We start from the raw sequence: 19,706 nt of genomic DNA, 5'->3' as shown, positions 1-19,706 counted from the left end.
TACGACAAGCCAGGGGCACCTGGTGAGCAGGACTGAATAAAGAAGGATTTCGGTTGCTAGGGTCACCATGGAGCACCTTGGGTAAGTTCAGCCACTGTGCACAGGGTGACATAGGCATGACACGGGCACTCTCTGCGCCCTTCCACGCTTCCTTTCTGTTCAAACCTCTCGAGGTGGGAAGCAAACATCCCAGTTAGTTCAGACAGATTCCAGACGTCTGCTTTCTCCCTGCTATTTCAATTCATGCTTTTTCAGGGACAAAGCAACACAAAAACCAGAGGAACAACAGCGGCAGCATCGGCCAGGCCTTCATTGCTGTCCTGGGGCCACCTGGCTAAACCTCCCCCAGCTTGCCAGTCCTACTCCAGAAAGACCACCCAGCGCACACTCCTGGGCTCTGCTTCTACTGCAGATTAACATCTCCTCGTGCCCTTTAAAGTCCCCTCCACTACCCACACTGTGCGGGCTGAACTCTACTCTCAGCCATTGTTTTTCTGCTAGAAAGTGAGTAACAACAATTGTCAGTGCCATGTTGTTTTTTCCAGGAACAAGGCCTGTCGTGATTAAGTATGTGTGCATGAGAAGGCGAGGCTTTCCAAGCTTGAGCAATCCATCTGGCACAAACATACAGTGCTATGAGGTCTGCTCCTGCACTGCAGAACCAAGAACTGATTTCATTGCTTTAATCGCTAGGCAGCAGCACCTCTGAGCTGGCTTAAGTCTTGTGGTTATTGTGGTCTTAGTGCCTCAATATGCGGTGCAGTGCCTCATTCCTCCTGTGTCATCTCTGAGGGGAAGAGCAGCCAGGGCAAAAGGTTAGGATAAATCATTCTATGATTCTAAATATCAGCATTCATCTTCACAGGAAAAGGCTCTGCCTCCTATCAACTTCTGAGAAAGTGATTTTTAAATAGTGAGTAAATTTAGTGGGAGAGGAGGAAAGGAAACTTGATCCCACTTACTGCTCTGAGTACCATTAATTTTTCTTTCTGTTGTGTTGTGTGTGCATTTATTTGTTTGTTTGTTATTAACTGGGACATTTCTTTGTAGACAAATAAATCAATAAATCCACAGAACAGAATCAAAACCTTACATTTAGACTCAGATTCAAGTTTTCCCAAAATCTGGGGCACTGTAGTCATGTCACAGCAATATGCAAGCAAAATAAAAGAAAGAAGATGAAAAAGTTACATCTCGATAAAAAGCTTTCGAAGTCCAGCAGAATTCTGTCTTCCAGACACATCAGTTGGAGATACATTTTGTGTACCTAATAGCATTACTTGCTGCAATCCCTATTAAAGTAGACAAAGCACTGGACAAGTTTGAGTAAGTCTCCAAATAATGTTTCTAAAAAGCTGTTTACTGCCAGATTGTTATTTTTTTAACCTCTTGAGCCAAAATCTCTGAAACTCCAGAGCATCTGGGGAGGAAATTACTGCTCAAACTGCCAGTGTCAGGACACATGCCAGGCAAAATTCTCTGCAGCAGTGATATCTTTCTCACTGCCGTCTGAGTTACACACTGGTGCCTGTGCACTTCAGCAGGCAGGATTGCCCTTTTCAAAGCTGAGCCGATGCAGGAATTTGCATGTGAGGAGCCCCAGTCACAGTGGAGTTTGACTCCCGTCAGCTGGATCAGTCCTGCATGACAGAGTCAAAAAGAGGAGGAAAGTTAGAAGGAAGATTGCAGCGAATGTTTTATAAAACTGTCACATTTACTGACAGGTCATCTGGAAATAAGAACTAAATACAGAAAATTTCTGTTATGATATATCTGAGTTGGTATCGTATCATATGGAACTTGAAAGACCTGCAGATAAACCATGAACTCGATAGTCCCAAATAGTTGAACCATAGCACATAACCATCACCAGAATCAAATCTCTGTTTTCATAATCTTTATCTCGCAAGATCTTGGCAACATTCTACTATGTATTATTTTTAAAATATCCAACAGCACTGAACTTGAACTACGAAAAAATGATCCAACTGTCCTGATAGGTTATTTTTGTTCACCCCAGCACTGAGCTCATAGGTTGATATTCCCAAAGTTGGAACATTTATCCCCCTTGGGCAAGGCTGCTTTTAGCAATACTTTGGAAACTATTCGAAATTTCCTGATTAACACTTCCCAGGATCCTGTCAATCATTGGCAAGGAAGACATTTGCGTCCAGATCTGTGTCACAGGTTTGCTGTTGGTGAGGTTTAATCCCCAGAGCAGCATCAGCAGGGACCTCCATGAGCCAAAGCAGCCTGTGAGAGCGATGCCTCCAGTACTGCAAAGGGGGATGGACAGGCCATTTGCAGGCACTGGCTTTGGAGGTCAGCTGGGACTCCAGTAGATTATCCAGTGAAATTTTCAATAGAAAGAAAGATAACATTTGAATTTCACCACATTTATTTTTGCTGGACTTAACTCAGATCAGGGAGTTGTGGCAAGCAGCTGTGTTTTCACTTCTGTGGTGTGAAACTGTTTTACAATCTAAGAGCAGGGGAGAGATTTGAGGCTTGGTTTTAGCAGTAAGTTAACATTTCAGAATAAACATGATAACCTTTCTTCCTGTTCTGCCCTATAAATATGTATGGTATGGCTCTGTCCCAACCTCTGTGGTTTAGAGCTCCATCTCGAGCTCTCCTCTGAAAAGATGCTCTGTAAAAACACACATCGACACTGATCAGTTCTCAGTCTCTCAAACCTCAGGTTTGCTCATGCAAAACCAAAAAAGATGTTTTTCCTGCTGCCAGAACTTAAACTGCACCTGGCTCACAAATCTTTCTCACACTTCAGCTGCACCTTCACTGGGCCTGCAAGCCATCATGCTGGGCTGGGATTATGGATGGGGCAGCAGTGCCAGGAGGAACACAGCTCGTCTTTCACATCCCCAGGAGCGCGTGCAGGGCTGACAGCTGCATAAAACAACTTTTTTTGCCTATAAACTGAAAGCATTCGATCTGATGGTCGCCTGGGACATTCCATAGAATCATAGAATTGCTTGAGTTGGAAGGGACCCTTAAAGGTCACCTGTTCCAATTCTCCTGCAATGAGCAGGGACACCTACAGCTTGATTAGATTGCTCAGAGGCCCCTCCAGCCTGGCCTTGAATGGGACGAGGTGCCCACCACCTCTCTGGGCAAACTTGTGTGAAGTTGTACAGGATTTCCTGAAAGAAGAGGTGAGAGAGGTAGCATACGCTCATTGAACGGTTAATTGAGAGGATCATTATTCTTCCTTTAATGAGATGAGCTAGCTGTGTCACAGCACATCTGGCTTTCTCACAGCTCTCCAAGTAGTGGCAGCATCCCAGGTGTCTGGGGAGCTGCTGAAGCTGCAGGGAGGATGTGCTGTTTCAGGAGATAGCAGCCATACCACAGCAGGACCAGCCAACAGGCCTATCATCAGGAATCCCCAGGCCCTGTGGCAGGAGGGGCTGGAGTGATGGCAAAAAGTCTATGGAGAACGCTGAGTCCATGCTGGACACAGCTGTGGGTGCAAAGCAGGGAGGCACAAGTGGCTACACCTGTAGAAAGGCTGGGCTCAGCTGAAGGAAAGGGGAAAAAAAAAAAAAAAAAAAAAAAAAGAAGTGGAAAAAAAAAAGAGTGCTCTGCCAATTGCTAATTATCTCCTGCTTGTGAGGAAGTTGGAGGTTGTGCTGGAGATATGAAGGGAGCGCTGAGCTGACAGGCTGAGGTAAGGGCTGCACCAGTGTTCCCACCAGTCTATGGAGCTGGGTGTTAGGCCATGAGGGACAGCTGGGTCTGGGTCATGCTAGATCTTCTGCAAACCTAGTGTTCCCTGGGCATCTACTGATTGCCTCTGGCAGTAGGAGTAATGGCTCTCAGTTGTGTTTCATGGGGAGTTTGTCAGGAAGCACAGGGTGAGCTGAAGGAGTGTGTGGCATCTCTCTGTCCCATGTGCTGCCTGTACTGTATGCTCCTTCCTCCAGCTGACGCCAGGCCTTACTCCTCCACCTGTGGCTTCAGTAAAATCACTTCGGTCTTCCCCCATTTCTTTTTCCTTCAGCCTCTGCACCCTGACACACTTAAACTAACAGATTATCACTCAGCTTTGAAGTCCATTAGCTTTCACCAAAAGCCTTCATTGTAACTAAACAACTGAACTCCTGGTTGGCGGTGTATTGTTGGAGAGCTCTCTGCATGTTTTCCATTTGCTTTGCTACTTGTTTATGTTTCTCTTATGTAGTTTTCTGAATGACCTTTCTTTGCTGCCTTTTTTCCCTTCTCCTAATAAGTTTCCACTTTCCAGATCTGTTTTTCCACTTCAGCAGCAATTTTTTTGTATCTCATCTCAGCATGTGTGCTGTGCGTATACTAACAACAGGCTTCAGTGCTTTGCAACACAAGGTAATTTTCCTGGCATTACACACATACACAAATATACTTATTTTGAAACGGTTTAATCTGTGCTCTCACTTAGTAGAATGGTAAGAAACAGTTTTGCTGAGTAACTGCCCATCTATTTTCAAGCAGTCCACTTTAAAGAGGAAAAAAGCTGGCAGCTGTTTGATTTATTGACTCAGTATTAATGCATTTGTTCTTCTAAATGGATGAGGTGTTTTACTGGAGGGAGTGAAGTCTGCGCAGTGTAAGGCATGAGATGTTTGTTGTAAGTTGTTTTTCTGTGTCTAATAAATGCTGTATCATCTTTAAGCTATAACAACTGAACTATTCCCTAAGGAAGGGAGGTATCATTTATCAATCGATACACCTTCAGGATGCAAGAGTGCAAGATGCTGTGTGCTGATGTAAGTGCACTTCTTGCACAAAGTTTAACCTGTTGGGACTTATTTCATTTTTGCCTTGTGTCTAAGAGGCAGCTGAGCCTTAGCATGGTTCTAAGGAGTATATGATAGGTGTGTTTGCGTGTATGTATATACACGTGTAGACACACAAATACATATGTAGTTTCCAGTTCAATTAAATCTAAGTAAACATAGTTATTCTTACAGTAATAAACATGTTTTTCTGCAGTGATGGCGACAGCAAGAGGCAAGGACAGCTCAAAACCACTGAAGTCAGTATTTTCTGTTTAGAGATAAGGCACATTGCTTACAAGGTGCAGGAGAGCATCCTTCTCAGTGGCACAACGAGAGGAGAGGTTCACTTCCCACCAGCTGCCGGTAGCTAATTTAGAGGAAATGCTGGTTTCTGTTCTTGTTGTTTTGTTGTTTTCTCTTGTTTTGTTTTTGTTTCCTTTTCAAAGGAAAGAGGGAAATGGATGTCACAAAGTAGATAAAGACTATGAAACTCATTGGGGTTGTTTTTGTTTGTTTGTTTGTTTGTTTTTATGGCTGTCATGGCTCCAGGGAGTGCAAATCATTGGCTTTAGATTAACCCAAGCTATTAGTGGCTATAATTTCTCCCATCTCTTATTTTAGGAAGATTTATCAGAGCGTTATTTCTCTGTTACTGCACAAAAGTGACAGTATTGGTGAATAGACAGTGGGAATCACTCCTGCTATATACAGGAAGCAGTGCTGTTGGAGGGTAGTATCTCCTAGTAGCAGACAGCAGCAAGAATCCAGCATGCGCAGAGGCTACGGAGGCTAATCTCCATCCTGCTCTTCCTGCCCTGCAACGGCTTGGCTTTTCGTGGGACAGCTTTGAGGCCAGTACAGTAAACATGCTGGTTGCATTACTCATTTAGTCATATGCTTAAACACCACATTTGCTGAAATGGAAGTCTGGGACATAAGAAGGGAGTGAAAATGAGGGAACTGTAGGACAGAGAGGGAAGGACTTGATCCCTTTTCTCTCTGGTACGCTGACTGGATCTCCAAAGCTCTCCAGCAAATATTCTCCTCCAGTGTCTTCTCCATTTACTTTTTCACAAAAGCATCTATCAAGATCTGACTAATACCAGAATACACTTATTCTAGAACCGGTTTAAGATATAAAAGCATTATTTTGGTAGAGCCAGAATGCTCTCTGGAAGTGAATCCAGTCCTCCACAATATACCCCTCTCATGCAGGTCCATCCTACAATCCATCCTACTTGCTACCTCTTTTCAGAGCACGCTCAAAAACCTTAATGCTGAGAACCTATTTAGGAATGTTTTAAGAAGACAGTCCTTTAAAAACAGAAAGGGAAGGGAGAGCGGGTCTCTCTCTTTTTTTCTTTTTAATTCTTTTTTCCTGTATGGGAATAAAGAACTGCATAAGAATGCTACTCTCTTCTCCCTTTGCTCTCATCTCTAACAGACGTGTACAGTGTATCATCTGTTCAGAAAAAGCTGAAAGCAAGTTTATTTCCCACTTCAGGAGAGTGGAATCTTTTACTGACAACCATCAAGATCATTCATCCATTCCTGTGTCACTTAGCATCATATGTTTTATGAACTTCATGACATTTCAAGGATCTCTTTTTATGGAAAGTGTTTTGTAATGCTTTTATAGATGTGTACTGGATATAACAGAGCTTTCTGAACCATATTCACAACTTAATGATGTATGTGAAAAATCAAACTGGGCTAGGAAGAAATCTAATCTGTCACCTTGGTCATGTGGCATACCTGAGCACCTGAATCTCAGTGAAGAGGCTGAAACATTAACCATGGTATTTTTAGATTGATGTTTACAAGTGTCCATCTTTATCTTTCCTGAGAACCAGTTCTACATTGTAAATGCTGCAAGAATTCCCTTGTGATTCTCACATGATCCAAAGTTGGTGGGAGGCCAGTCCTCTGTTCCCCTTACTTAAGTAAATGCTTTAGACATTTTGTAAAAGAAAAGAAGCAGAAACAGATTTTCAGCTCTCTAGAATTCAGGGAAAACTATGTGTTCAGATGCCCTGAAAAAGAAGTCCTCCATCCCCAGAACATCTATATCCACATAAAGAGAAATTAGGGAATAATATTGCGATCTAAATTGAGATCAGTGTGGCCCATATTTGGAAATGAACCTATTCAGATACATTATTGTTCATTAAATATGCCCTGGTAGAAAGGCAAAAATATGCAGTGTATCTTTTTTGGAACAAACCAAGATGAATTCAACTGAGACTGCAGTTCTGCATGCTGTGTAGGAGCACAGCCAAATTGAAAGCCAGGCCCAGAAAACCTTTAGTAAAATCAATGCAAAATTCAATTGTTAGGTTTGTTTTTTTTTTCCCAGTGAAAGAGCAGCTAAAGGTTCAACAGCTAGCATGTTAAATTTAGGAAGAACAATGAAGAAAATTGCCAGTTTTACAGAGCAGAATGACAAATAGCGTTGCTGTGAGTACTATCTGTCAGCCTGGTTTGGGGTTAGATCTTATTCAGAAAATACTGTTTCTGTTTTATTGTGGCTGAGTGTTTCTCCCATTCCCACTTTGAACTTCAGCGACAGATGTTAAAAACAAAATAAAAATCAATGACATGCAAATTAAAAGCTGACATAAAAGTCTAGCACACTTTTGTAAACCTAGCAATATTTTTCCTCTAGAAAAGAGATTGCAAAGCCCTCCACTGAATTCCTACATGTAGCTTTGGCACTTTTTGCGTGTTTGGATAATTCTGCATTAATGATCCAGGCAATCTTTCTAAGCTCCACCTCCAGTGCATGCCTAACTACTTCCCAGTATGTCTTAACATTTTCTTCATCACCGAAACTCGCAGTATGTACTCAACCATCTGTTGCCAAGAGAAATAATGTTCCTCATGATGTTCTTAGTGATGAAAATGTTTTTTTAAGGCTTAAGTGCTAATGCCAAACTCATTTACAGTTACTTTTAGTGTTGTAGGAAATAGGGCTGTGCTTTCTGTTCAGAAAATGTGACAACTTCAGTTAAGCAAACAAAAAATCCTTTTACATTATTTTCTTATTAAACCTTCTATATAGGAGGTTCTATAGAAGAAGCATTGGAAATTTATTTCAAAAGCAGGTTACAGATCACTGGGGAGGGAACTGGTAAAATCTGGGATGAATGATCTGTCTCAGAACAAAAAGACTTTTAAGGAAAAGCTCAACTAATCTGAAGAAAGCAATAGAATACTTTGTCAGCTCCAGTCAGGCAGAAGAGTGAAAGCCAATTTCCTGAGAATCGCAGAAAGAGGTATTTCAAAGAAAGAAATGAAGTAATGGTGCTGTATCCAGGTGATTGAAATTGCACAGGGAAGGCTGTCTTCAGCAGGTGGAGGTTGCCAGCCATTTCAAGTCTCATCAGCTGAAGACATCAGCTGCAGATGTGAGCAGTAGTTGGGCAGGGGGCATAAAAAAAAAAACATGTGCATTGTAATTTCCATAGTGACTCATGAGATGCTATTTTCTACCTGGGACACAGCACCCTGTCTTGGTGCTGAAAAGTGCAGTTTTCAGGGTGAACTGGGAAAACCGAGATGCTGACTTTCACAGTAATTAGATTGCTGGCATTTTTGCATAATTAAGAGTGGTGATTTCCTCCCCGGTTTTTTTTACATTTCCAGAAAGACAAATTGTCTTAAAGTCTTGAAAACAATAATACAGATGTAAATGCTGGAAATAGAAGCTTTGAATGGGAAGGGAGGATGATGGAGCCAGCCCAGAAATACTGACTCCAACCCTTCCAGCTTGTGAACACCCTCTTGAGATATAGCTGTGGTGCTATCAGTCTTCTGCAAGACAAAGATCTGAGTGTGTGTCAAGGAAGGACTGCAAGTCACAGAAGTTCTGAAGCCTTCCTACCTTAAAAAGCACAGGTTTAAGTACAGCTCTTGTGGCTACGTTGCTGGACCTTCAGGCAATGTTTTTGATCTGGAACACATTTCCAAACTCATAGAGAGTGAAAACAGACCAGGAGCAATCAGTGTTAATTCACTTCAAGCAGAAAGCTGGACCTTACATAATTGGAGGGACCTCTAGAGATCATCCATCTATTACTTTGCATTACTCCTATTATTCCTATATATAGACATAGATGCGTGCTCACAGTTTACACAGAAAATCCAGAAGCAATATACAGGAGCAGCAATGAAGCTTGTAGAGCAGCAAATGAGAATGTAATTATAATGAGAACAATGAATGATTAAAAAGCTTTGAGCAGGAGAACCCCATTCTGTGTCTTAGAAGGGAACACTTCAAAAATCTACATAATTTCCCCAAAGATGGCTTTAAGTGCCAAAAAAAGCAAGAGAGTCAAAACTCAGATAGGTTAGTGAGGCTTTTGGCTCAAGGTTTATCAAAGACTTCCTCTTTTCACTTTGCTTTGAGGAGCTTATCTTGAAGAAACAAGTAAGAAAAACACTGTCAAAGCAAATTTATGCAAAGTTGGTTCTAAACTATAGGTTTTGGTGAAACGTAAATTTTACTTGAAATGAATTTGATGATAAAATATGTGATTAACTTCACTAATAACTAATCCTTAAATGCACATTTCAGTTTGAAGTGAGTGAATTGATTTTTCGGCTACCGACTCTACAACTTTTTTCTAGATGGCCTTGAAAAGTTGTTGAGATCATCACAAGTATTCAGATAAGATTAATTAATGAGCATATTTTTTTGAGATTCCTTTCAGAAATACTAACCACATCCAATTTAAAGTACAAACAATTTCATTTGTGTAAAGAACATAAGCCTTGAGTAGAACATAAGCAAGTTCTTGTTTTTAAGTATAGTTTCCATATCAGCAGACTTTTGCTACTGAAATCTTCATCAGTAAAACGTTGATATTTAGCCTGTCATTTTCAGATTTCAGAGTTAGCATTGTATAGGAAAGAACAGTTCACACAAATTGAAGATTATACTTCTGATTATCTTTGGTCTCTTGAAGACAAGGCTGCATCAGTTCTGTCAGACAAATATCTTCAACAACTTCTTTACAGTCATGACTCTCAAGAACATTTTATTTTACATGGGATTGTGAGACTTCAGAGTAGCAACTTGATAGCAAATTTAATAACAACATAAATCCTTGTCTGAATTCAGCACAAGAAATTTCAGAAATGCAAGAGTCAAGTTGGATGTGCCCTTCTTCCTTCTACCACCTTGATTTCTCTCTCTCATGCTTAAATTCAGGTTGCTGGGTTGTTTTTTGCTTTTTCTGCATATACTTACAGCAAGGAAGCTAACACCAATTATCATCCCTCAGGTTGGTTTTTTTTTTTTTTGCCTAGTTATTACCATCACCATGAAATATTTATTGTTGTTTCTTATATTTTTATACCCTGAGGGATATGGGTTTTGTTTACATCTCAGCAGAAGTAAGTAGGAGAATGTGTCTGCAGAACCTTGCAGGCATGTTCTTGTTTGGTCTGTTGAGGTACTAATTAATACTGTTCTTAAGGGACCTGAAAGTTTAAGTTTTGTATGTAAAGTTCTTTGTTTCTAGCACTAAATAAAGTCTCTTATGCTACATAACAAGATAGAACGTGCCATTTTGGGATGGTTCACTCATCTGAGTTGTTTATTTCCCTGTGGTAATACACTTACTATTACGTTTCTGCTCTTGATGTGATTCACGGTTCTGCATGCTTACCCATAATGACAAAGCAGGGATGCATCTGTTCATTCGGCAAAAGGTTTGATGGTTTAGAATTTATTTGCGCGTTACCAAATCTACTGGCAAATTATTTCTAATTTGTAGTTAAACTTATGGAAGGATGTAGTGTTCTTAACAGAGCAACACTTGATTTACAGGCAAGCACATTTCACCCATGTAAGTTGTGGCCGATGAGTGTTGAGCCTTCCCCTTGCCTCAGATCTATTTGCGTATGTCTGTACTAAGACATACTGCTTAATTAACAACGTCAGGAAACAATACAAGGCTGAGTGGTGTAGGACACATCCTGTCAGTCCTCCCAATGCCTGGCTGCTTTCCAAGCAGAAAGTGCCTGGATGTCCTGCACAGGGCTCAGTCCTGCACTGTCTTGGGGCCTCAGCTGAGGTACTGAGGCCCCAGGAAGTGGCAGTATTTCATCTATTTCTTCTTCAGTTCAGAGTATCTGAGCAATCTGAGTTGCATTACAACACACAATATTAATATTTTTCAGCATGGAACTGAGGGTATTGTCATATGCCATTTACTACAACATTTTGTAGTATAAAGCCTGCTAGAAGAATAATAGAAAGCTGGGCAAGGTGGAAGGAGCCATAACTTGGGCAGTCTTTGGGAACCATCCATGATGTATGCACTATTTCCACAACTGCACCTGCCTCTGTCATGGAGAAGATTATTGGGTGTGGACAATGACACACCAGCAAATGGGCAACGTAACTCACCAGAGCTGTGGTTCTAAGGATTCTGAGAAATTATTTGGCCAAATTTTGTCTGGATATTTATTCTCTTTGTAACCCCTACATATTCTAAAATGTTTTATGCTTGAGGAGGAAAAGGGTATTTTGATGCTTGACTTTCACCACAGTAACTTGGAAATACAGGGGTTTCACGAGAGTGAGAACATGCCTTCATTTTTGTAAAGTGTTTTGCATGTTTTTCATGATCTTGGATGCAGGAGCAAAATGTTAACGATATTTAGCTGTACCCATTTCACAATTATTTTTTCATTGGAGATAATGGCAGAAACCGCAGCTACAGAATGGCGTTTTTCTTTTGCATCCCTCCAATTTCATAATTGGTGAGGATTGTTCTGGGAGTCAGTCCACATTGCCTTTAAGCATATTGAAAGGGATTTTCCTACCTCTATAATTTAAAGCCTTTTGGCCTTTTGTGTATGACAGAACTTTTTGAAATAATAATATAGACTTCTATTCAGCAAAATGTGTAGACATGCTTCTGAAATCTAATTAGTTCTGTGCTTTTACCTAAATAGACTCAAGCATGACCTTTGCTGAATCCAAATTATGCAGTCTGATGGTTCGTGGTTACAAAGCTGATAACTCAGAAGAGTCATAGTCCCTGACAAAACTTGAAAACTTCCTAAATGTCGTGTGCTCAGCCCATCATCTCTGCTGTCGTAGTGTTCCTTTCTTAATTTCAGTGTCCTTGATTGTATGTATGTTCTATCAGCATTCTATGATTCCTTCTCATTTCAGATCTTAGATTACAATCAAATTTTTAAATATCCCATCTAGTTTTCTTAATTTCTATTGTATCCATAGATCGCTTTGATACCTTGAAATGCTTATCCCTGAGAAAATGCAGTTAAGCACACTTTTTGCCTCTGTTCTTTTTGCTGTTTTTCACTTCTGCCTTTTGCTCTTCGATTTGTTTTTACACATCAGATTATGGCAGATTCTCACATTGCTTTATTCTCTAGAGATTTAAATCTAAGGCTTCTGTAGCATTAGAAAACACCATGCTGAAGGCAAAACAAACAAACAAACAAACAAACAAAAACACAAAAAACCACACTTTAAAATGTAGTGTGTAGTGTCTCAGATCTCGGCCAGAAAGAGGCATCTATCTCCCATACTGAGAGCAGGAAAGATGAGCAGCACTGTATCCAAGAGCTCTGGACAAGGTTGAATATAGTAACAGGCCCTAAAAACTTGTAAGAAGAGCAAAGGGTACTCCACCCCAGTGTTTCATGAGGACCACTGAGCACTGATGTGAGCCTCAGTCTTCCCACACTGCTCTGTGGCACCCAACAGTTGTTCCCCTGGGGAATAACTTGCCCCACTTGCCTATGACTGAAAGTAGAAGTCTCAAAATGAGTATTTTAACAGATTTCATTTCTGTTTTTTTTGTTGTTGTTGTTGTCGTTCTAAATCTTCGTTCTTTCATGTCTCCCATTAGCTTGTTTCCAAATGGGCAGTGCTTATTTATCTTTACAGGAGAGGAGGCATGTAGTTATTGCCTCTCCTGTGTTCTGTTTAAGCAATGATCAGAGAAGGACAGAAAAATAAATGGCATCAAAACTGAGACAAAAACTAAGTTCCTGGAGCAGTGTAAACTGAGTGAAGGGTAGGTAGAACATGTTACAGTGAATTGATGGTGTTTAGAAGCAGCTTCGGACTGTGGAACAGTGGAGAGGTACAACTCAAAGGTAATGTCCAGATGCCAGTGCTGGGAGACTAGCTGGATGGCTAGATGCATGAAGAACTGAAATGTTAGCTTAGACAGGAGATAGTTCTGATGTGAATCTGCAACAGAAGAAACTGAAAATAACTGTACTTGTGTTCATATCTCACGTTGCCCAGAAGTAAGATGGAGGGACTTTTTATATAAGGTCACATAGTGATGAGGGGAAACTGCTTTAAATTGGAAGAAGATAGAATTAGAGTAGATATTAGGAAGAACTTCTCTACTGTGAGGATTGTGAGACACTGGAACAGGGCTGTGGATTCCCCCTCCCTAGAGGCATTCAAGGACAGGCTGGACTGGGCTCTGAGCAACCTGGTCTAGAGGGACATGTCCCTGCTTATAGCAGGGGATTGAAACTAGATCATCTTAAAGATCCCTTCCATCCCAAACCATTCTATGATTCTGTGTGGAGGGAGAAGGGAACAATGCCCAAGGAAAGCTGAGAAGAACAGCAGAGCTCCTCCAAAGGAGCAGTGAGGGGTAAAAGGAGAAACTGCAGCCAGCCATGGAAGCTAAGGGTTTCATGCCCTTGGCTTCCTACAAGGTCAGCATTGCCCATAGCATCAGATGAGCAGAAGAGGGAAAGCTCTGCACTGAGCTTTGGAAACCTTTACAAGAGCATTGTGCCTGTGCTATAAGAAAGAACCAGGAATTTTTAAATCTTTAGAGAAACTGCTACAGTTTCTAAATCACTTCTAGCCCCCGCGTGAAATACCCCAGGTCAAAGCTCAGTATTATGGCTCTAGTCAGGAATACAGACTGGTGTTAAAGGCAAGCTTTTCTTATCACCTGTTAATTTATTCACCCTTCCCGTGTTCAGAAACCTTTTATGTGATAGGTATTTCTGTAACAACAAAACACCAAAGGAATTGTAGTTCTGTAAGCTGATATATATTTCCTCTACTAGATTTTATTCAACTGTACATAATTTGAAAGGGAGAAATAATAAGCTAAAAACTGATAAGCAAGCTACTTTTTCATAGTGTAGAGGGAATAGGAATTAAGTTGCAATGCATAACATTTATATGTCCATCTCATATAAAACTGCTCTGCTTCAAAAATACTAACCCTGCAATTTGAGTTAGAAAGATCTATCCAATTATTCATCCATACAATATTATACAAGGAATAGATGATATAAAACACTGTGTCTTTTTCTCTTCTGTTTTTGCTTCTGTTATTAAGGATAGTAAGAAGTAAGAAAAAAAAATCTATTATGGAAGGAAGGCTATTCAGGAAGCTAGTTATAATTCATAGAGAAACAGAATATTGATTTTATGGAAAGGCTGAAATAAGATGAGAAGATATAAAGCATCCTTTTGTCAGGTACATTTCTGGGAGAAACCACTTCAACCACATTCAGAAACAAAAACTGCTCTTATAAAAAGAGAGTTAATCTAGATAACAAGACTGCAAGACCAAAACACGTTTATCTAAGTAATAAAAATTCTCTTGTGGAAATGACAGTGTGTGGAAAGAGGAACATTTTTGATTGGCAGAGCAATCCTTTGGAAGAAAATAATAGATGTTAGTCTGATTTCTTTTTTTTCCTACAGAAAATCAATGACCTATAGTACATGGCAAATCAGTTAATTATGCAAGATGTCAGACCCCATAAATGATGTAAGATTTGAATTTACAAATCAGTCCTTCTTGTGAAAAGTTCTGTAATAGTAAGTACTAGTGATTAAAATGTCAGCATAGAAGACTGCTGAAAGTTCTGACACTGTAATAACAGAATGCAATAATGACATGCTCGAAAAGTCCACATTAAAAAAAATGATGTTTGAATTTTAAAAAATGGAAAAAAAAGAAAAAAAATGATTTCAACTGAGAATTAAAAAGCAGCTCTAAGGTGCAGCAACATGGTCTCAGCGTGTGCTCCTTTTTTTTTTTTCTTTTTTTTTTCAATCAGAGCGTACTCTACAGCAGTGTTTGCAGCACATGTTCTGGCCTGCTAACCAGAAGACCCATGTTTGGGGACAGTGTCAGTCTGTCTGTGTCTGGCTTTTGCAAGAATTGTACATATTCTGAACATGATGCATTTGGAATTTCTTAAAACTTTCCTATTCTCAGTTATTTGCATTCTTCATTTCCCAGACAGCCAAATCCCAGCAGGACTTGGTGGTTTTAGTGACAGCAGTTTCTTCTCACTTTCAAGAGCGTAACATAAGAAAAATACAACAGTATTCCAGCAGGCTTTACCTTCCTTCTTTATGTAGTCCTTGTTTTCAGTATAAAATTTAGTCCTTTGTTCCTTGCAAGTTTAATATGACTGGTTTTAAGTCTGAAAGAAAATCATTACATCGTGCAGTAGTCACAGCTCAAAAAAGTGAGCTCCTGCAGTGGTAGTTTAGGTGTATTGACAAAGCAGTGTCTTATTCAAAAGGCAATGTGGCATTACGTGTATCTGACATCTGACTGAAATGTAGACAGCTGGAAAGTAATAGCTATGGACAAAGATATTTGGGCTATGATAACAGGATGTGTCTCAATTTGGAAATTTCCCTACTCTAATTTTTTTGTTAATTCTTTTTCCCATTTAGAATCTCTACCCTAAAGCTAGCTTTTATTCAACTAGAACTGTGTCTCTTTGCAAGAATTGTCCTGTTTTGATGTTGTTGAAAAGTGTTTTGTATGCTTCAAGTCTTCTGATCTTTTTTTGTTTGTTTGTTTGTTTTGCATCTGAACTTCCTCAGAAATGTATCTTTTAAGCATTGTTGTCCCTGAAGGAACTTCTTCAACAGTTCCTCCTAGCAGGAGGCACTGCCAAAGCAGGTATGTAATCATTTCTTCCAGGGAGGATGTTACAAAACATATTTGAGGTGCAAACATCTGGCAGCTTCCTTTCTACTGAGTGCAAAACAAGCACGTGAAGTGTGCCATTTCAGACTCTCAGTGCAGATACTCTCAAAGCAATACCATGTTTTCATATTCACTTAGTAAATGATAGTTAGAGTTTAAATCAGAGGGCACTGGGCAAACTTTGGAAATTCTCACCTTGCCATCACCATCTAGTCCTTGCCTCTCTGAAAGTTAGCATGCAGTGCCACAGGAGGGAGTAGATTTCTACTCAGAGTAGAAGTCATGCTATGAGTAATTTCCCTTGAAAAAACATAAGACAATGATGTAAATGTAATAAAATGTTTCACAGCCTCTCTGCCAAACTTCTTTGGGATCTTCCAGCACTGCTTTAACTTACAAAAGTCTTGAGCTGTGCAGTAAAGCAGCACGTGGGGTACTCACGTGCCTTCACCATTAACAAATTCATAAGAAATATTATCCAAACTCCTTCCAAAATGTATATCATTTTAAAATTTTGTACTTTTGCTTTCTTCTCAGAGTTTTCTCAGCCATAGAACTCCAGTAAAAAAGAGCACCCCCACCCTCTTGCTAGTTTTGGTTGATAGCTGTATGTTTGCTTAAGCAGACCTATTTTATCTGCTGTGTAGAAAAGGCCTCTATGAGGCAGAGCCTGAGAATGGGAAGCAAAGGCATCCTCAAGGTCACTGGGGAGTGCCTTGGAGATTTAAATTTTGTCCCTTTAATTTATCAAACAAATTCAAGTGGAAAAAATTTTCATATGGTTGAGATATGGGAAATATGTGAAATCATCTTCAGGTGAACTGTGTCCCTGAAGTTTTGTCCCAAAAGCAAATGGGTTCCAAAGGTTTGGGAATAGCAGCCTGTAAGGTTTATAGTGCAGAATTCACCTTCCTCTAGACTAGTAGGCAATGAATATCCTTTCGAATATTTGCAAATAAAGCAAAGGACTGAACACTCACATTATGTGGCCACTTAGTCAATCAATTTTGCAGAGGTTGGGAAGGAATTGGCAGAAGAAGATTAATTGTGCCATCCCAGATGTTGGCTTTCTGTACATGATCATAAGACAAATATGGCTGTTAGCAGAGGAAGACATCTTGCCTCCTTACTCCTTGAGAGCAATAGCAGTCCTACCTTGCAGCGTGCAGAGCAATAGAACAAATCTTGAAGAGCCAAAAGGTACAGAATCAGGGTGGGAATCTGTAAGCTGGAAATATTGCAGGAAGGACCATAAAGGAGTATTCAGGCCTCCAGATCATGTCTCTTACTTAACTGATCCCTGCTGTACATGGCAGGGTTCCATAGAATCATAGAATGGCTTGGGTTTGAAGGGACTTCAAGAAACATCAAGTTCCAAACCCCTTATCATAGGCATGATTGTCAGCAGCTAGATTGAGTGCTAGGTCAGATTGTCTAGGGCCCTATCCAATCTGGCCTTAAACGTCTTGAGGAATGGGGTATTTCAATATTTAGACATATAATAATTGATATGCAAATAATAATATTTATGGCTTGCCATTTCAACACTATGACAAATATCTGATCTTGAAGTTCTCCTGCATACAAAACACTCCAAAGATGGATTTATTTAGTCTTCCACATCTACAAGCTCAGAAAAGTTGAAATGTTTCAGATGTACTACAAGTTTTTTACATTATAAGAATCTCAGCTACTCATTAGTATCAGAATTTTTGACTGGTTATTAATAGATAAAGTATTTCTACCCATCTTATATTCTCTTAAGAATTCAGGTGACACAAGTCTAAAAAGAGAAAATACAATGAGTTGCAAAAGGGATAGAGGAGAGAATGTTACCTTGGTAACAAGAGATGACTGTTTGTCATTAGTTTAATGAAGGAGTTCCAGAAGCCCCCCATTAGTCTAACAGTTAGTCCATTGTATGCATATACAATACACAGTCACTAGTCCTTGTGAGGAATCGTGCCTGGGTCAAGTCTCAAGGCTAAAAATGAAGCCATTGCCATGTTTCTGAAGATCAGATTTTAAAGTATCAAATTTTTTTAAAGAAAACTTTTGGGGTCAATGTTTTTCTAAAATAAGGTACCTTTGCTCCATCAAATTTTCTCCTTTGCTTTAGGCTGAGGGTTAGTCTAATGATGATTCATTTCCACTTAATGTTTATGTTTTTGGTTAAAGGAGACGAATTTTCAAAATACCAGTGTTCAGTTTTGCATGTATCTTCCTGGGCCTGAAAAAACAAGCCATGTTTGGGAAGAAAGGGACATTGTAACACTTGTGTGACCAACACTTGCAGTACTGAAGAGTAACGAAATTACTGGCTCCTACCTTGAAAAGAGCTCGAAGTAGAAGATTGTCATTTGAAGGAAGAGCTTGAACAGGGATAGAAAGTGTGTGGTTTATCCTCTGCTATGATCTATAACCACGCAGATACTGATATAACACTCAAAAGCATTACAGATAAAACACACTTCTAGGGTGAAATTGAACTTTTTCCATGCCAACAAGCCAATCAAACCTCTGAATTTAGTGGGAGAGTCACAGTTTTGATCCTGTACTATAATTTCTTTCAAAGCACTTGTGTTTCATGCATGTGCTGTGTAGCGCTGTAGCTGTTTTCTGACCTAGGATCAGACACAGATGATCACAGGAGGAATAAATCTTCATCATGATGTGCTTGGCCCAAGAAATCTAGGCTGGGATCCAGAGGAGTGGAGATGCAGCTGGTGCAATGTGTGAATTTTGGAGCAATAGCCTCATCTCGCCATCCTACACTAGATGTCTGCCCAGATGGAAAGAGGGCTTTACATATCTCATGATTTCCCTGTGTACTTGGGGGATTTCTGTGAAGCAGTCCAGGCTGAGATCTCCTACCCAGAAGCACATCTGTCATCTGCCATCCCTTGGCCAATGCAAGGCTCCATATATGTATAAGGTCTGTAGTTCATATAAAGAGTGTAAGCAGGGACTGTCGCACACAGTCCTTGCAACAGTTTGCTGTCCATGGATGAAGGTAGCCTGTGAACAAAGAGGCAAGGCTGGGGAGAAGGCAATACAACCTTTCTTTTACAGTAAATTAATAAGTATTTGTCATAAAATTAGAAACACATGTCCTTTCTGCTTCATGCTCTTTGAAAATGAAAAGGCAACAACACTGTAAGCAGATCTTCCAAGGATAGAGTGTACTGTTCTCTTAAATGCAAATGACATATGGCTGAGCCTGCTTGTGTTAATTTGAGATAAAAGGAGAGGAAAAAAAGTGACATCTTTTGAAAGAACTTCCCATAAGGGCAATAAGAGCTGCCTTTACAAGGTGTGTTGTGAAAGTCTGGCTTAGCTCCATCAGCAGCATGCACAGTCTCACTGAGACAGCAAAGGCTGCTGCAGCAGGAAGCACGAAAGTAAAGCACAGAGGTGACAAACTAATGTCAGCAGCAACAGCAAAATCAATTTTTATTTCGTCAAGCAGCAGAAATCAGACCAATTGATTGGGGTGGTTGCCGTGGTTTTTAAGCTCAGGTCTCTCCATCAGGTGATTGCTCAGATGAAAGCTCAGCACAATGCAAATATATGCTTTCTTTTTCCACAAGAATTGGAAATAGTATGTGCTAAGACTGACAACTTCAGCATCTGGGAGTGCTTAATGCGATTCATAGTTTTTCTCCAGTCATATGATTCTGGCCAAGGACTGCAGAAAAATCAAATTGATCCAGAGGAAACCCTGGTAAATAAATTGAGCAATAAATTGAACAAGGATCCTTTGATTTATTTGTTCTTGTTCATTATAAGTGAATGGCATACTTTCTCCTCTTGCAAATACTTATTGCTCTTTGAGCATAAACATCCATGACTGTATTAATTGCATTGCATCTTTTGATATTCATTTTATAAATGTTATTGCTCTGCTTTAGAGGTCCTGCACAATTGATTTACGCAGTCTCGCTTT

This window comes from Tympanuchus pallidicinctus, unplaced genomic scaffold, assembly GCF_026119805.1.
Source record: "Tympanuchus pallidicinctus isolate F22 unplaced genomic scaffold, pur_lepc_1.0 scaffold1, whole genome shotgun sequence".
NCBI classification, from domain to species: Eukaryota; Metazoa; Chordata; class Aves; order Galliformes; family Phasianidae; genus Tympanuchus; species Tympanuchus pallidicinctus.
The sequence above is the reverse complement of the archived record's forward strand: the minus strand, read 5'-3'. Positions refer to the sequence as shown.